Source organism: Giraffa tippelskirchi, chromosome 12 (genome assembly GCF_054371585.1).
Source record: "Giraffa tippelskirchi isolate mGirTip1 chromosome 12, T2T-mGirTip1v1.2.pri, whole genome shotgun sequence".
NCBI lineage: Eukaryota > Metazoa > Chordata > Mammalia > Artiodactyla > Giraffidae > Giraffa > Giraffa tippelskirchi.
In genome coordinates, this window is record NC_137286.1 from 19,317,840 (window position 1) to 19,330,596 (window position 12,757).

General features: G+C 38.3%; 1 protein-coding gene across 3 annotated transcripts in view; it reads right to left on the reverse strand.

The window, feature by feature from the left end:
- Window positions 1-12,757, reverse strand: part of LOC145528800 (uncharacterized) — a 159,313-nt gene that overhangs the window by 68,765 nt on the left and 77,791 nt on the right. For 2 of the 3 annotated variants that reach the window (XM_081547773.1, XM_081547774.1), the window contains 2 exons: window positions 12,053-12,080; window positions 4,605-4,685 (listed from right to left, as the gene is read on the reverse strand). The gene's annotated coding sequence lies outside the window, so the exon portion shown is untranslated. The remainder of the gene's footprint in view (window positions 1-4,604; window positions 4,686-12,052; window positions 12,081-12,757) is intronic. The other variant, XR_014070691.1, reaches the window with a different exon arrangement.

The window sequence follows — 12,757 nt, forward strand, 5'->3', positions numbered from 1 at the left end:
TACAACATTATGTGCAATAGACAATATATAGAAACAACATAAGTGTTTGAGCTGTTCCCTGGTGGCTCAGAGGGTAAAGCATCTGCCTGCAATGCGGGAGACCTGGGTTCGATCCCTAGGTTGGGAAGATCCCCTGGAGAAGGAAATGGCAATCCACTCAGGTACTCTTGCCTGGAAAATCCCATGGACAGAGGAGTCTGGTAGCCACTGTCCATGGGGTCACAAAGAGTCGGACACAACTGAGCAACTTCACTCACTCAATCAAGTGTTCATCAACGGATGAAAAGATAAAGATGTGGTATGTGTATACGTGCGTGTGTGAGTATATATACGTATACATGGAGTGTTAGTTGCTCAGTCATGTCTGACTCTTTGCGACCCTGTGGACTGTAGCCCACCAGGCACCTCTGTCCATAGAATTCTCCAGGCAAGACTACTAGAGTGAGTTGCCATTTCCTTCTCCAAGGGATCATCCAATGCAGGGATTGAATATGGGTCTCTTGCACTGCAGGCAGATTCTTCACCAACTGAGCCATTAGGGAAGCCCATTGAATATACTCAGCAATAAAAAAAGAATGAAATTTTCCATTTGAGACAATGTGATGGACCTTGAGGGTATCACACTAATGAAAATGAGTCAAACAGCAAAAGAAAAATACTGCATGATTCAATTTATATGTGAAATTTTTTAAAAAATAAACAAAGCAAAACAAATACAGAGAACAGATTGGTGGTTGCCAGAGGGGAGGCGTTAGGGGTAGAAACAAGTGTTGAAGGGGGTCAAGAAGTACAAACTTCTTCTTATAAAACAAAGAAGTTATAGGGATATAATGCACAAAATGATGACTGTAGTTAATGGCATTGCATATTTGAAAATAGATAAGAAAGTAAATCCTATAAGTTCTCATCACAAGAAAAAAATCTTGTAACTTTATATGGTGAGATGATAACTAGACATTGTGGTGATCATTTCATAATGCATACAACATTCAAAATGTATTCGTAAATCTGAAACTGATATGTTATATGTCAATTATCCTTTAATTTCAAAAAATAAATTAAAAATTAAAAATTTTTTAAATTTAAAAAATAAATCTTTTTAAATTGTTCCCAAAAATTTAACAGAAAAATTAATGAGAACATGAAAATGAGGACAATGACCTAATAAATGGTAAAGTTTTATCATCTTAAATGCCTTTTTTGCATACTTAGTGCCTCAGAAGTATTTATCAGTCAATTATAGCCTTAAGAACAGATGGAATAAAAAACTACTCAGTGATACCAGTTGTTTTCATTAAACATTCTTTCTGGGCACAGAGCTAGAAACTTCCCATTCATTCAGCACTTGTTTATGGGTGGGATAGTCTTTCCAGGTGGCTCAGTGGGTAAAGAAGCCACCCGCAATGCTGAAGATGCAGGACACACAAGTTCAATCCCTGGGTCAGGAAGATCCCCTAGAGGAGGGCATGGCAACCCACTCCAGTATTCTTGCCTGGAGAAACCCATGGACAGAGAAGCTTGGTTGGCTACAGTCCACAGGGTTGCAAAGAATCAGACACAACTTAGCAACTGAGCACCGAGCATGAGACAGTATTATACCTTTCCCAAAAGCATATGTACTAGGACTTAATGAGTCTAGACAGACATCTGGTTAGAGATACAAGAGCCATCTGAACTGTAGAAAGCTTTTTGGTTCCAGCACAGAAATCTTATGGTGGCTTTTTTGTCCCCCACAGCTGTGTCTGTGACAGGTAGGTGCTTTCTGAAATGAGAATTTGAATGATCTCTGCAATGAAAGCCCATGCCTGGAGTCATGACAAGAGCAAAGAAAGTAAGACATTGGTCCAAGTCAGCAACTGCTATGATTGAATTATCTTTTGGGGACAACATGTCTTACAAACTCTATAATACTACTTGGAATATCAAAACTTGGAACAATAAAGAGCACAGTAAATACTAAGGAAATAGTGTGAGGAGATGGACTCACAGCTAGGTCCTTAGTATACATTAGTGTCTTTCACTTATATAAGTATATATATATGATTCTGATTCTTTATAATGTAATTATAATAAAAGGAGATAACGGAAGGAAAATACATTCAAAAAACTTCACTGAATATCTCTTCTACATTTTACTCTCACATAAGAAAACAAATATTTCCATTAGGACACAAAAACCTCTCCTATACATTCACATGTAAGACTTCATGCAGAAGGTTCCTCAGTTTCCTTCATTTGCTTTTCCTATTTAAGAGACGCGTGTACCCCAATGTTCATCGCAGCACTGTTTACAATAGCCAGGACATAGAAGCAACCTAGATGTCCATCAGCAGACGAATGGATAAGGAAGCTGTGGTACATATACACAATGGAATATTACTCAGCCATTAAAAAAAAATACATTTGAATCGGTTCTACTGAGATGGATGAAACTGGAGCCCATTATACAGAGTGAAGTAAGCCAGAAAGAAAAACAACAATACAGTATACTAATGCATATATATGGAATTTGAAAGATGGTAACGATAACCCTATATGCGAGACAGAATAAGAGACACAGATGCATGGAACAATTTTATGGACTCTGAGGGAGAAGGTGAGGGTGGGACGTTCTGGGAGAATAGCATTGAAACATGTATATTATCATATGTGAAACAGAACACCATTCCATGTTCGATGCATGTGACAAGGGCTCAGGGCCGGGGCAATGGGATGATCCAGAAGGATGGGATGGGGAGGGAGGTGGGTGGGGGGTCCAGGAAGGGGAACACATGTAAACCCATGGCTGATTCATGTCAATGTATGGCAAAAACTATTACAATATTGTAAAGTAATTAGCCCCCAACTAAAATAAATAAATTTATAAAAAAAAAAATAAAAAAAAACAAAAACAAAAAACAAAAAACATTAGTGTCTTTCACTTATATAAGTATATATATATGATTCTGATTCTTTATAATGTAATTATAATAAAAGGAGATAACGGAAGGAAAATACATTCAAAAAACTTCACTGAATATCTCTTCTACATTTTACTCTCACATAGGAAAACAAATATTTCCATTAGGACACAAAAACCTCTCCTATACATTCACATGTAAGACTTCATGCAGAAGGTTCCTCAGTTTCCTTCATTTGCTTTTCCTATTTCAGTCTTTCATAAACAAAGCCATTTCTAACAAGCTCCCAGGTGATGCCAATGATGCTGGTCCAAGGAACATACTTGGAGTATCAACACTTTCAAGCATACTAAGCATAACTCACCTGTCTAAGAAATATTTTCCTAATTCCTGTACAGAAGGGATCCATCCTGAAGACTCACTAGCTCTTAGCCTGTGGTTTCTCTATGGGGTGCCAATATTGTTTCTCTGGCTTTCTTTGGTAAATATGCATCCTGCATCTTAACTTCCTCATCAAATTCTATGCAATTTTGAGCAGATCAATTAAATCTACATTCAATGATAAGAGGTAGTGTGCTGTGTGCTTAGTTGCTCAGTCGTGTCCAACTCTTTGCAACCCTTTGGACTACAGCAGGAAAATGAAGAATCTACAGTCAGACAGATATAGGTCCAAATCCTTCTCCTGCCTACCTAGCCAAGTGACTTTGGGAAAGCAGTGTAACCAAGCTAAATCTCAGTCTCCTCATCTGTAAAACAGAGATGCCAATAGTACTTCCAAAGTTTACTCTGAAGTTTACATAGGATAATCCAACTCAACAAGTGCTAGTTATTAATATTGACTAACACAATGTCATAGCATCTACAATGCTCTAATTTGTACTCACATCTCTGTTGATAGCATTTGAGACTTGAAATTCATAAGTTGATTTAGCCTAGTAGAATATGTTACTCTCACAACCACCAGCAATGCTCATCCTCTAGAAATATTAATCAAATGTTCCTTCCAAATACTAAGTGAAGATCAACACCTGCAATCTTTACATGTATATTCCAGGCATATGGAGTATTTAAAATTTTATATTTACCATTGCAGCTTTCAAATATATCGTACAATTTTATTAACCTACTGTCTGAAACTCTATTAGTCAAGGCTTTTACTTGCAAACAACAGAATTGAATAAGCTAGTTTTAGCATAAAGGGATTTATAGGAGAATATTAGCTAACTCATAGAATCCCTGAAAGGGCTAAAAGCAAGGCTTAGAGGCTCACAGAGTCAATGAGCCAAGAACACACTGAGAAGAAAAGCATAGCTACGCTGTGGGTCTGTCCTAAGAAACTCCACTGACATCCTTACTCACAAGATAGTTCGCTTGGTTCTGAATGCCCAAAGTCCTCATAGCTACTCTGAAAAAATTCATCACCTCCACAACCATGCTTGTAGAAGGTCCAGTCTCCCTGCATATATAACCAACATCTCACATAACTTGGCTTTATATCCCAATCCTGTTTATGTGGCAGTGGAGCCTGGGAATGTAATCCACTATTTTCCAAAGACTGTCTAGAGGAGGGTTGGAGTGGTTGTTGGGTGAGCCAACCTATAATATTTGCTACCACCTTATGAGTTATAAGGATTCCCCACCTGATGAGTACTGTAGGTGGCAGAGCCTGCTATGCACTACGGGGAAAAAATGCCAGATACTCACTTTCTTAGTGGCCTTCACAGCTGGCACATTGGCCCATGACCTCAGTTCTATCAGTCTTAGATACATCCACTCAAGTTTTAACTGTAAACAATGACACAAAGAAGAGGAGAACATGAGCAATTTACTCTTGCAATGACAAGAGCCAGAGCATGTTAACATGGCAATTGTAGCAGTGCTAGTGGCCCAAATCCAAAGTCTGCTATTACTGTTGTCTGTGTTGCAAAATACAGCACCCAGTCTCAGCAGCAGCAGCAATGGTATCCTTAGAGAACATGATTTAGAGCAATGTTCCTAGCTCTGTAGCCCTGGATACACTGTGCAGTTAAATGTCCTAAGAACTAGATTATTTTCTGCTTATATTATACACAATTGCTTTAACTAAGAACAGTAACATCAATTGATACAGTTACAGTTGTAGCCAATAGTCCTTCAAAAAAGGAATTGGATATCTGGCCTGGTTGAAAATAAAAACAATGAAAAGCCAGCCCATACTAAGAGATGGGAACCTGGAAGTTCATGGCACAAATTATCAAATTATCACCTTAAAGAAGTCCTCACTGAACAAGGACCAAATAACCCACTGCCACAAAAGTATATGACAGGTGTGAGGAATTCAAGAACTATGGGCATGGAATTTGCTTCTAACAGTGCTACAGTGCTTAAAGGAAAAGAATGACAAGCTGAAATCACAAATTCTTGTCTAGAGGCATGAAGTGAAATCCCAAGTTTCTCTGACCACTAAAAGAATCTCTTATTGCTTTCAGCCGCAGGGCTGAGATAACTGAAAATCAAACTCAAACTTTGATCCTGCAGGTTTCTAAATTATAATGTCAGCTGAATTCACACCCCACCGAGATCACTTATGTGAAAGTAAAATCACTGATCAGAATAGAACAAAACTGAGATATGGAGGGGGTGGGGGGAATGGATGGATTTGGATGTCATAAATTCCCCAAACTAACCAAATCCCAGGACAAGCCCTTGCTGGTGAAGACAATCCCAGCCTCCTTGTCAAGAGAGGCAGAGGAGGAATAAATTACCTATGAAAGTGGAGGGGCTGTCACAAAAATCAGGTTCTTTGGGTAGCACAGATAGCAAAGTCAATGGCAGCTTCCAGAGTCCGTTGCTAGGTGTGCCAACAGTGTGAGCTGCAGTTCTTAGCAGCAGTGACAGCAAGGTCCCCACTGAGCTAGTTCTACAGCAGGATTTGGACTGCCATTCTCCTCTGCATAGTCCCAAGACTGGTTCTCTAGCTTAGTGTCCTCTGAATAAATAATATTCTTCCTAAATCAGCCAAAACTGGTTTCCACTGCTCATGACTAAGAAGTATTATGCTTAAATTTTTCAATAATGCTTTATTTCACCCTTGACCCTGCCCTCCCCACCAAAAAAAAAAAAAAATATGGTCAAGATGTAAAACATTTCAACTCTGATTGCTTTGGAACAGTAAGTCCATAACCGGTTTAAATTTTCCTTACAATAAGAACTCATGCTTAGAGTGACAGGCTCCCTGCCTGGAAAATTTAATAAGAGATTCATGGCTGTTTGCTACTTATAGAGAAAATTTATTCCCTTACACCTTTATCCATCCTTGTCTCTTTTATATGCAATATTATTATTCACAGTTTTCCAGTGGATTATCATAGAAAAGGCAAACACAGACTACTCCCTATGTAGCAGCAGTCATCTAATTTATCAAATCATAACCTACAAATTCCAACATGAGCAATTGCCTGGTCAATTTAACACCGTGACAAACTAAATGCCTGATAAACAGCCACAATCCCTTAGAAAATTTATGGCAAAGACTTTTAAAACCTCCAGTAAAGGGCATTGTTGGTGTGACAGTGAAAACCATAGGTCAACTGCAGCCTATACACTGTTGATAAGGCCATTCAAGTACTTAAAATAGTACTTGGACTATTACTATATTGGAGGGGGTGGGGGGTGTTAGCTGAAAAGAAAGTCATTTTGCTATCTGAGACTCATAATAGGTCCCTAGCCTCATGGTCACTCAGTTGGGCTATTAAACCTTTCCAGATTTGCTCCAGTCCACCATCTCCTGGGCATAGGATTCTTATCCAAGGAGAACCCAACCACCCCACCAGCCCCGTCTCCTCATCTCCTAATTCACTGCCTGGCTCACCCGGGCAAGCTTCAGCATGGCTCTCCTCAGCGATACCACAACCCTGGCCACAGTGGCTCCTCTCATGACCTCTAGATTCAGGTGAAGCTAGGCTGGCTTCTTGCCATCCAAGTGTCAAAACATTCATTCATTTCCTCTCTTTCTCCTCTCTTTTATTTTCATCATAACATGTGCCAGTAATTGATTATTCTTATTCATGTGATCTCCATGATACCAGGAATTTTATCATCTGTCTTGCTCAACACTGTATCCCAATATCAAGAACAGTGCTCAGGATACAATAGTGAATGTGAAAGTGTTAGTCACTCAGTTGTGTCCGACTCTTTGAGAACCCAGGGACTTCAGAATCCTCTGTCCATGAAACTTTCCAGGCAAGAATACTGGAGTGGGTACCCATCCGTTCTCCAGGGGACCTTCCTGACCTAGGAATCAAACCCGTGTCTCCTGCATTGCAGGCAGATTCTTTACCATCAGAGTCACCAGGGAAGCTCCAGGATGTAATAGGAGATCTACTAAGTTTTTGTGAATGAATGAAAATTGGAATTTTCCTATTTGGTTTAGTGTCAAAGAGATGGTGAGTGACCTTTACTATTTCAATAGAGTTTTGATGGAGAAGTATAATTGGAGAGAATTGGAAGTGAGAAAAATCAACAGAGAGAGTATAGTTCTTCAGAGAAGTATAACTGTGGATCCGGGATTGCTGCAAGGGTGAGGTAGATATAGGGAGGCTTTTTAACGATAAGCAGATGAGGATATTTAAATGCTAATGGGAGGGAGAGAAGTCAAGATTCACTGCTGTTATTCTAATCTCATCCATTCACTCAACTCATTCTCCTGGGTTTAGGAAACCAAGAGAGACTAATAAAATGACTAGCATGCACTCTTCAGAAAAAGCACATGCTGTGAGAAATAGTTTCAATAACCAACATATTTGTGTGACAGCGCCATTTAGGAATGCAGCGAAGTGAATAAACAAGCTGAACTTGTTGTCATTAGCTTTCAACAGGATAGCAGTTTTCCAGACAAATTCAATCTTTTCTTACTCTGAAAGAACAATTTTATGTTGAAAACTCTATGTTCAAGGAAGAGACTTTTTCTTCTTATTTTTTTATTGAGGGATAATTGCTTTACAGAATTTTGTTGTCTTCTGTCAAACCTCAACATGAATCAGCCATAGGTATATATATATATATATATATATATACATATATATACATATATATATTCCCTCCCTTTTGAACTTCCCTCCCATCTACAGAGCCCCTGTTTGAGTTTCCTGAGACATACAGGAAATTCCCATTGGCTATTTTACATATGGTAATGTAAGTTTCTATGTTACTCTTTCCATACATCTCACCCTCTTCTTCCCTCTCCCCATGTCCATAAGACCATTCTCTATGTCTGTTTCTCCACTGCTGCCCTGTAAATTCTTTAGTACCACTTTTCTAGGTTCCGTATATGTGCATTAGAATATGATATTTATCTTTTTCTTTCTGACTCACTTCACTCTGTATAATAGGTTCTAGGTTCATCCACCTCATCAGAACTGACTCAAATGTGTTCCTTTTTATGGCTGAGTAATATTCCATTGTGTATATGTACCACAAATTCTTTATCCATTCATCTGTCGATGGACATCAAGGTTGCTTCCATGTTCTAGCTATTGTAAATAGTGCTGCAATGAACAATGAGATACGTGTGTCTTTTTCAATTTCGGTTTCCTCAGGGTATATGCCTAGGAGTGGGACTGCTGAGTCACATATGCTTCCATTCCGAGTTTTTAAGGACTCTCCACACCGCCCTCCACAGTGGCTGATATATGCCTAGGAGTGGGACTGCTGGGTCACATGTGCTTCCACTCCAAGTTTTTAAGGACTCTCCACACCCTCCTCTACAGTGGCTGCATCGATTTACATTCACACCAGCAGTGTAAGTGCACTGTTCCCGTTTCCCCACACCCTCTCCAGCATTTACTGTCTGTAGACTTTTTGACGATGGCCATTCTGACTGGTGTGAGGTGATATCTCATTGTAGTTTTGATTTGCATTTCTCTAATAATGAGCGATGTTGAGCATCCTCTCATGTGTTTGTTACCCACCTGTATGTCTCCTTTGAAGAAATGTCTGTTTAGGTCTTTTTCCCACTTTGTGATTGGGTTGTTTGTTTTTCTGGCATTGAGTTGTATGAGCTGCTTGTGTATTTTGGAAATTAATCCTTTGTCAGTTTTTCCATTTGCTGTTATTTTCTCCCATTCTAAGGGTTGTCTTTTCACCTTGGTTATAGTGTCCTTTGCTGTGCAAGATTTTAAGTTTAATCAGGTCCCACTTGTTTACTTTTGTTTCTATTTCCATTACTCTAGGAGGTGGGTCAGAAAGGATCTTGCTTTGATTTATGTCATCGAGTGTTCTGCCTATGTTTTCCTCTAAGAGTTTTATAGTTTCTGGTCTTACACTTAGGTCTTTAATCCATTTTGAGTTTATCTTTGTGTACGGTGTTAGGAAGTGTTCTAATTTCATTCTTTCACACGTGGCTGTCCAGTTTTCCCAGCACCATTTATTGAAGAGGCTATCTTTGCCCCATTGTATGTTCTTGCCTCCTTTGTCAAAAATAAGGTACCCATAGGTGCATGGGTTTCTTTCTGGGTTTTCTATCTTGTTCCATTGGTTTATATTTCTGTTTTTGTGCCAGTACCACACTATTTGATGACTGTAGCTTTGTAGTATAATCTGAAGTCAGGAAGGTTGATTCCTCCAGCTCCATTCTTCTTTCTCAAGACTGCTTTGGCTATTCAGGGTCTTTTGTGTTTCCATATGAATTGTGAAATGTTTTGTTCTAGTTCTGTGAAAAATGCCATTGGTAATTTGATAGGGATCACACTGAATCTGTAGATTGCGTTTTGTAGTATAGTTATTTTCACAATATTGATTCTTCCTACCCAGGAACATGGAATATCTCTCCATCTGTTTATGTCATCTTTGATTTCTTTCATTAGTGTCTTATAATTGTCTGTGTACAGTTCTTTTGTCTCCTTAGGTAAGTTTATTCCTAGATATTTAATTCTTTCTGTTGCAATGGTGAATGGGATTGATTCCTTAATTTCTCTTTCTGATTTTTCATTGTTGGTATATAGAAATGAAAGTGATTTCTGTGTATTGATTTTGTATCCTGCAACTTTGCTAAATTCACCAATTAGCTCTAGTAATTTTCTGATACTGTCTTTAAGGTTTTTTCTGTACAGTATCATGTCATCTGCAAACAGTGAGAGCTTTACTTCTTCTTTTCTGATCTGGATTCATTTCTTTTTCTTCTCTGATTGCTGTAGCTAGGACTTCCATAACTATGTTAAATAATAGCAGTGAAAGTAGACACCCTTGTCTTCTTCCTGATCTTAGGGGGAATGCTTTCACTTTTTCACCATTAAGAATAACGTTTGCTGTAAGCTTATCATATATGGCCTTTACTGTGTTGAGGTAGGTTCCTTCTATACACATTTTTTGAGTTTTAATCATAAATGGGTGCTGAATTTTGTCAAAGGTTTTTTTCTGCATCTATTGAAATGATCACATGGTTTTTATCTTTCAATTTGTTAATATGGTGTATAACTGTATAACACTGATTGATTCACATATATTGAAGAATCCTTGCATTCCTAGAATAAACCCAACTTGATCATGGTGTAAGAGCTTTTTGATGTGTTGCTGAATTCTGTTTGCTAAAATTTTGTTGAGGATTTTTGCATCTATGTTCATCGGTGATACTGGCTTGTAGTTTTCTTTTTTTGTGTTGTCTTTGTTTGGTTTTGGTATCAGGGTGATGGTGGCCTTGTAGAATGAGTTTGGAAGTGTTCCTTTCTCTGCAATTTTTTGAAAGAGTTTTAGAAGGATAGGCATTAGCTAAGGAAGAGACTTTTAGTATTACACCTTGGGACTGAGAAGACTACAATGACTAATGTGATGAACAAAAAGAAATAATAATTGTTTCCTCTCGCAAAATACCTACTTTAGGTAACAGTTAAAGGTGAAAGTCTTTCTATGTTTATTATTTTCAAGTCTCTCATCAATTCCATAAAATAGGATCATTTTTAAGTGGTCAACTTTTCCCCTTTTATTCTTACAAAGGAAGCTCAACTTATCCCAATAAAGTTTCTTAGCTGAAATAAAATTTTCATAGTGTAACAAAGTCATCTTAGGTGAGCTCGACAGGTGATTGTCCCAGAGGAAGTAGTATATAGAAATAAGTGATATTAAAGTGAAAGCACTTTAGTCTAATACTTTAAATTTATGATTCTGTTTTTGAAAGTAATACATAGAAGGGAAACCAGGAATATGCCCCTGATTCCTATTCCTGCCTAAAATATACCTAGAATTACTTTTTAATATTTTATTTTTAAAAAAGAAAAACTCCGTATGAACTCTAGAGAATAAGAACAAACACCCCCAGTATGTTAGAAATAACAAAGAACCCTGAAAAACAGAGGGCAGGTAGATTCAGAATTATGAAGGAAAGCATAGCCCAAACACAGGAAAGATGGAGTCTCTAATGAAATGGAGTCACTAATGCCAGGAGTATTCCAAGCACCATAGTGGCAAAAACTGGTGGGAGAAGAGAACCTGGAAAACCGCTCAGGTTATTGTGTGAAGAACCAGATTTAGTGCATCCAGTTCAGTCTGCCAGTCTGAGACAGACTGTTAAGATGGTCACTTATCTTTCCCTTCCCTTCATTCACACCCTTGCAATGCGATTGTTGCAGCTCCTCCCTTCTAGAAGTAGAATCTACTTCCCCACACTTTGAGTTGATCATTTGATTGCTTCAGTCAGCAGACATTAACAAATATGATACAAGCAAATATGACTGAAAATCTTGTTTTCTTGTGCTTAGAACCCTAAGACAACCATTTGAACAAGCCCCAGCTGACCTTCTAAAGGATAAGAGGCCTCATGGAGCAGAACCAAGGTGTTCAGCCTACTGCCAGAATGAAACCAAATATCTGAGACCAGTTTCAAAACCAACCTACCAATTGACAGCAAAACAGAAAAGTCACAGAACCACCTGCTGGTCACAGAAGTGTGAACAAGATCAGCAGAAAAAGCAGGGCAGCCTAGACCAGATGAACCACCATCAGACCCACAAAATTGTCAATTTAATAATTGTGCTGTTTTATTAAGTCACTTAGTTTTGGTTTTTTGTTGTTGACATTGTTACAACCATAGATAATTGACACAACTTCCCCTTCTACTACTGAACCAATCAGTGCATGAAAGTCAGTCATCTCTGGTAACAGCAGTTAGTCTGAATACATACCTTGCTGATATCTGGTACCTGGCAACATCTAGGAGAAACAGGAAATATCCAGAATCAGAATACTGGCAATGGGCTCACCCTTCCCCACAATAACTGAACCAAGCTGTGGCAAACAGAAATAACATTATAACATTCACTGTCTTATCCCAGGGATTCTCAAACACAAAGGTGAACACACAACTAAAAATGACCAAAACATTTAAGGAAAATAACACAATAAAAGAGAAGAATTAAACAACAGAAGAAATGAGAACACGTGAACTAAGTAAGAATAAATATTAGAGGAAACAAAGTAAATTTAAAAGAAATTTAAATAACCTTAATGAAATAAGAAAGGACAAACTATGATGAAACAAGCGTGTGCTAGTGGCTTCAGTCATGTCTGACTCTTTGCAACTCTACGGACTGTAGCCCACCAGGCTCCTCTGTCCATTGGATTCTCTAGGCAAGAATACTGGAGTGGGTTGCCATGCCGTCCTCCAGGGGATCGTCCCAAACCAAGTATCAAACCTGCATATCTTATGTCTTCTGTATTGGCAGGTGGGGTCTTTACCACTACTGCCAGTCAGGCTATAAAAAAGAAACAGTTAGAGATCTTGCCTATGAAAAATGCAGTCATCAAAATAAAAACTCAAAATTCAGGCTGGAAAAAAAAAGAGTGAACACAGATAAAAATTAAAGATATGCAGACTGTACCACAAATAG